Raw genomic sequence first — 6,732 nt, 5'->3', positions numbered from 1 at the left:
AGTGCAAAGCAATACATCAATCATTCAATCATACTTGAATTTCCTTGAGCTTCTCAATCATCTCTAAGTTTCAGCTCTATTCTTAGTTTGATATTAGAATCAGTACTCACTAAGTTCTAAAATTTAGAATCTATTCTCAAACACGAGTTAAGCATACTCATATTCTAACGATCTCAAAAATCATTACTATGTAACTCAAGGCTATATTGTTGACATAGCTCGAGTAGTTTGTAAAAATCCTTTTATGTTTTAAAAGGTAGTTTGTAAAATCCTTTATGAAAAAGTGTAAGATAACATCTGAAAATTCTTTCTAGGTAGAAAAATAGTACTTTGTATAAGATCAAGTTTGATATATAAAAGCTGTGTGAAAACCTATAACGATCTTGTTTTGAGCACTTAGTGGAAAATCTCACAAGTGTGAGGATTGGACGTAATTCGTGTTGGGTGAACCAAGATATATCCTTGTGTGATATATCTTCCCTTATCTCTATTTACTTTTTATCTTATAATCAGTTTTTATATAGATAAGTCAATATTATTTTTTCAAAAATGTTTGAGATTTTTTTTTATGAAAAAGAAATGATGACAAATGCAAAATAAAATGTTCATACTGTAAGAATATTGGACATTTAGAATATGTCTGCTATTTCAAATAAAGGGATGAAAAACTGAAACCAAAAGGGTCATTTAAAACCCAAGAACGTTATGCAAACAGACAATCTTCAATAAGTAAATGCTCTTTCTGTTTAAAGATTGGACATTATAAATCACAATGTTATTTTAAAAAATCAAATACAACAAGGAGAACTAACCCCCAAGGATCTAAGACCAAATGAGTACCTAAAAATTATGTAAATCAAATACATGATGGTTCTCGAAGTATCAATAAAAAGCCACGATACTTGGACAATGGCTATTCAAGACATATGACAGGAGATAAACAAAGTATTTTGTTCTTCATTAAAAAAGATGGAGGATCAGTAACATTGGAAACAATGATCAATCAAAAATCAAAGAAAAAAGTACCATAGGTAAAGTAAATTCTGCCAAAATCAATGATGTTCAATATGTTGAGGGATTGAAACATACTCTTCTAATCATTAGTCAACTTTGTGATAATAGCTTTGAAGGTATTTTCAAACCAAACATATGTGAAGTGGGAATGACAAACTCTGGTGAGATTTTGTTTTCTGCATCTAGAAAGAAAAATTTCTATGTTTTATACATTGAAGAACTACGAGTTGAATCTCTATGACATAAGAGAACTGAATATGTGAGTATGAAAACAATTTCAAATTTATCAAAGTTAGATCTTGTTAGAGGACTTCCTAAACTAAACTTTGATAAAGAGAAAATATGTGAAGCTTGTGCAAAGAAAAAACAAGTTAAGAGTAGTTTTTACTCAAAAAAATTTATATCAACTAAAAAACCTCTTGTTAGAGTCACTTGAGAAATTTAGGAAATTTCTAGGCATGTCGTGTATTAATGATATTGTAAACTGATTGTAAGATTACTGATAACTAATTTGTGATAGTATTGGTGAAGTTAATTTTTTTTTAGATATTTTGAGTTCAAGGGAGGGTATGTTAACTATTTTCATATAAGTGTAGTTTTCTGTTAGTGGCAGTTGATAGTTATAACTACCTAACCTTCGTATTGTTGTAATATAAGGCAAGTTAATCTAATGAATAAACAAGTTGATTAATACACATACTTTCAGTCTTAACACATATAACATGCAAAAATTATCAGTATCAAATATTTTTTTGTTAAAAAAAATAATATCAAATATGTTTGAAACATATGATACATTAAATATATAATTTTATAATAAATCAAAAGCATTATTAAAAAAATATACTTTTGTTCAACTTCAAAATTAGGATTTATATCGTTAAAAGAAGTCCAGAAAATCAAATAGAAATCGTTTTAGACCAATCTCATTATTATTGCTTTTTTATTTATTTATTTATTTGTTTATAAATAATATATATTATTATTGCTTTATATATATATATATATATATATATATAGGATGAAAAATAAATTGTCCTTCTACATAATTATTTATGGTTTAATCGATTTTTCGCAACAGGACAAATAATCCGATTCTGAAATTAAGAGTAAGAGATGGTAAAGGCATCCAATCATATTTTGATTTCTGAGGAAATTTAATTTTAATCTTGCTTTCATATCATTAAGTGGGCAGTTAAAATATTAAAAATTTGTTTCTATTATTATTATTATTATTATTATTATTATTATTATTATTATTATTATTATTATTATAATTTCTAATGACACAAATACCTTATTCATGGGTATATTGGGATGAACCCATGTTTATGGATGTGTAAGCAATGGCTTACACTTATTTTTAAAAATAACTTTAATACTTAATACATTGAAAAATAAATTATATGATAAACAAAAAGAATAAAGACAAATTTACATTATAGATTGTGTCTATGTTTTGATATCTTTTAAAAAAATCATGTTAACAAGTGTCAAAGCGTCTTAATGAAACTTATTAAAAATACAAAAGTATAAATTTTGGATTGGAAATAACAAATTTGAGCTTTCATTAGTTGAATACATATTTTTAATTTATTTTTTATTGTAATATTTCTATCTTTAAATATTTAACAAGCATTCTTGGAGCACATGACACTTGTTAGTATTTAATTTTTTATTTATTTAAATGTGTGTGGTGTTTTAATATAATAACATTTAAATATATTACAATTATAAAAACAACGTTTAAATGCGTTTTTTATTAGTTATTTTGATTTTTAAACATATTTTTAGTTTGTTAATTTAATAATAAAATATATTTTTTTTACTAGTCACTTTAATTTGTAAAATTATTAATAAAAGAGACATTTGAAAATTTGATTATAATTTTAATAAATTTAGAGATTATAATAACAACATATCACACATTTAAAAAAAAATTATTCTTTTTTTTTTAATATTATATATGTTGCAACTATTGAAAGAAATATTTGATATGCTACTTTTCAAAGTTTCTAAGTTGGTTTCTTGAAGAAAAGGAAGCAACAAAAATGAAAATGGGAGAAGGAGGGAGAATGGGTCACGCGAGGCAGCAGAGGAAGAAGATGGAATTGTGATTTTCTTTCTTTCCCTTTTCCTTTCTTTCTTTTTCCTTCCTTTCTATTTCTTTTCCTTCTATTTCCTTTTCTTTCTTCTTTTCCTTCCTTTTTCCTTTCCCTCCAAACATATATTCATTATATATATTAATTATAATTAACAAATATCTCAAAATATCTAGATATTTGTTAATTTACCATTTCACCCATAACGCATTAAATTCTTCGTAAAAGATTCACCGCAGTTAATTTAATTTATTCATCGACGAGTAATTCTAATCGGCATCAAAATATCTTTTTTGATCATATAAACTCCAAAATATTAATAACTTTGGCTAAAAAGCCTCCGAGTCAATATCCAAAATACACAAAAATACATAAAGTATACTTTAAAATTATGGGTCTTACACTACAATACAAGTGTTGAGGCAAAAAAAATTTTGATGTATGTTTTAATGATAACAAACCTTATGAAAAAATGATTAAGTTTTATGAATGGTGGTTTACTAATGATTCACTTGAGTTTTGTTTAAGGAACATGAATTGCATAAGTGAACAAGCAAGAAGCCATTCACTTCATCAAAGTGCATATGTATCCACTCAATAATGAAATAATCTCAAAAGGAATGTATCATATGTCAATCATTCAAGAGAATGATTATTACATCTTCAAGATAGCATCTTCATAAAAAAGATGATCAAATACATTCATACAACAATCAATGATCACACTATGCTATAAATCAGAAGCAAGATCAAAATTGAGAAATGAAGAATATTCTAGTTATTAAACAAAAAAAAACAAAAATTCTTGACAATATTCTAAAAAACGAGGATCATTCTGGATAACAGTCTGAAAAACGAAGATCATTCTGGACAGTAGTATGAAAACGAAGAATGTTTTGGTTTTGACAATATTCTGGTTTACAACAAGCAAAGTCTTCTTTAATTCAAGATTGATCTGGGCTATGAAAATAAATCAATCTACATTGCAAATCACCATTATTCATTACAAAGTAACATATTTATATACTCAAGATCATTTTGAACATATTATTTCCATAAGATCAACAAAAAAGAAAAGTAATGCATCAAGAATAAAAAGCAAGACTAATCCCCAAAGTTGATGGCTAAAGTAAGCAAGTACAAACTGGACAAAATGATAAAGTCACTGCATCACTGACACACGTACATAACAGAAAAGCTTGGCATGAAACAAGTGTCAAGAGTGTTGGAACCAAATTGTTTTTACATTTAGAGTTTTGATGTTAACAAAAGTATTTTATCAAAACAATATATTTGACTTCAAAGAGTATGAAAGAAGATTCATGTTTTTGAAGAAAATCTAAAATAAGATTTGATTCAAATTTATAATTGAAGAAAATCTAAAATAAAGATTTAATTCAAATTTATAATTAAAGAAAATTTAAAATAAGATTTGATTCAAAATTATAATTGATGAAAAACTAAAATAAGATTGATTCATATTTATAATTGAAGAAAATATTTGACCAAGTTGAAAGGAAGATATGGTCAACATTTGAAGAAGATTTGATCAACATTTGATGAAGTTTTGAAGAAGATTTTATTTGAAGAATTTACAAAGTCAATCTACACAAAATAGGAACATGATCAATCTGAAAAATTTACAAACTCAATCTGAACAAAATACAATTTAAAATTAAACAAGGACTAAATTGAAGCCCAAATTTTCACTATAAATACACTCAAGGTTGAAGGAGAAAAACATCGAAAAGCAGAAAAGAGTAACTCAAGCTCAAAGTTCTCAATTGTTTTTAGAGTTCAAAGAGAGAAACACTTGTTCCGATTAGAAATATTTTCTGAGTGTTCTTTTCTTAGAATATGAGAGTTATTATTATCATCAACTTTGTTAGGAACAACTAATCAAGTTCCAATCTTTTGTATCCAACCCGATAGTGGTTTAGTTCCTTCTTCAATTTGGGGTTATAGGGTTGTTAGGAGAAGACTTGACTTGTAGGATCAAGGTGGTTAGTTCCTCAAAAGTCTGGGGTTGTCAAGTTGTTTGAGAATATTGGCTTGGAGGGTAAGGTGCTCTACAATTCAAGTTATTTGAATTAGTGGATTAAAGCATTCTGAATGAAGGGACTGGATGTAGCCAAGTAAGTGGTGAACCAAGATAAATATATGTGTCAAATTATTTATACTTTCATTGTTTACTGCTTCTGAATCCGATTGCATCTTATCTAAGCAATTCATACAAATCAACCAATCTTCATCAAATTAAAAAAAATTATCAACTTTGGCAAATCCAATTCAACCCCCCTTTTCGTGTTTGCACCTTCAAGAAGTGTCAAAATCCAGCACTCATACTAAACAGAAACAAAATGTTCTTGTTTTACAAAAGAACATTTTGGTTATATTCTTTTTAAGGGAGAATTATAACAAATCTGTTGACACCTAATTTTGTCCGATTTTTACTTTTTATTAAAAAGGAAATAATAATAATAATAAATATATAAATACATGTGAAGAAATATAAAAATAAAAATAAATAATTAGGGATATAAGCTTTTAACAATCACAAATGTTTTCGGTTCTTGTTTGCCTCTAATTCTTGTTCAGACTATTTTCTAAAATATAAAAATAATAATAAGAAATAAAAATAAAGGAAATTGAAAAGAAATGAATTGATGGTCATAAAAATCGATGCAATGATGATCAAAATAAATGAAAAAAAAAAACCGAAAAGAAATTGATTGATGGTCATAAAAATCAGAATAATGGGGATCAATTGAATAGAAAAGAAAACCGAAGAAATGAATCAATAGCAATAAGAATCGGTATAATTGTGGCCAATTAAAAGAAAAGAAAAAAAAAGAAAATAGATTAATGGTAATCAATTGACAATTATTCTTTTGTCTTTTGAAATCTATACTCAAAAGTCTATAGAGAGATTAGTAGACAAAAGAGAAGAAGAAAATCTGATCTTGAAACAATCGGTCTAGCAAAACAACAATTCAGGAGTAAGGTATCATTTTTCTTATTTTATTTTCTCTAATTTTCTGCTTATTAGTCTTTTGTTTTGTTTCTGTATCTTTTTTTTAAAATATATTTTATTTTGCTTTCTATTTTTTTTTCCTGTTTGTAAAAGGTAAACTCATTTGTTAAGCTTTTATTTTTTAAAGAATCGTTTAATCCTAAAATTGTTTTCTTTGCAACACAAAAATAATAATAAAAAATATAACTAATTGATGTTTATAGGCCGAGAAAATAAATTGCACCATATTGTAATATAATATTCATAATACGTCTTTATAACTATAAAAAAATCATAACAACAGATAAATGTTTTCACCTTTAGGATTAGAATTAATGGTTGCGGCCGCCGGATGAAATTCATCCTCATTCACCGCACTATATTACTCACTCTCAATCGTGGGTGGCCTTTGTGTCGCGACATATCCGACAACGTACGAGCAAATAATTTAACAGTTTATTTCACCGTCGTGTCCATCTGTCTCGTTCACATACCGCCACATTACGATATTTTTTTAAAAAGAAAAGTTAATTTTTTTTATTTACTTTAAAACAAATATAGAAGATATAATCCATGAATAAATATTATTATTATTATTATTAT

General features: G+C 26.3%; 1 long non-coding RNA gene across 1 annotated transcript in view; it reads right to left on the bottom strand.

The window, feature by feature from the left end:
- Positions 1-3,701: 3,701 nt before the first annotated feature.
- The window catches only part of LOC140920947 (uncharacterized), an 18,385-nt gene continuing 15,354 nt past the window's right edge, over positions 3,702-6,732 (bottom strand). The window contains exon 2 of the long non-coding RNA XR_012163713.1: positions 3,702-4,094. This is a non-coding gene — a long non-coding RNA (uncharacterized lncRNA). The remainder of the gene's footprint in view (positions 4,095-6,732) is intronic.

The sequence above is a fragment of the Cicer arietinum genome, chromosome 6, assembly GCF_000331145.2.
Source record: "Cicer arietinum cultivar CDC Frontier isolate Library 1 chromosome 6, Cicar.CDCFrontier_v2.0, whole genome shotgun sequence".
Classification (NCBI taxonomy): Eukaryota; Viridiplantae; Streptophyta; class Magnoliopsida; order Fabales; family Fabaceae; genus Cicer; species Cicer arietinum.
This window is presented reverse-complemented; position numbering and strand designations above follow the sequence as displayed.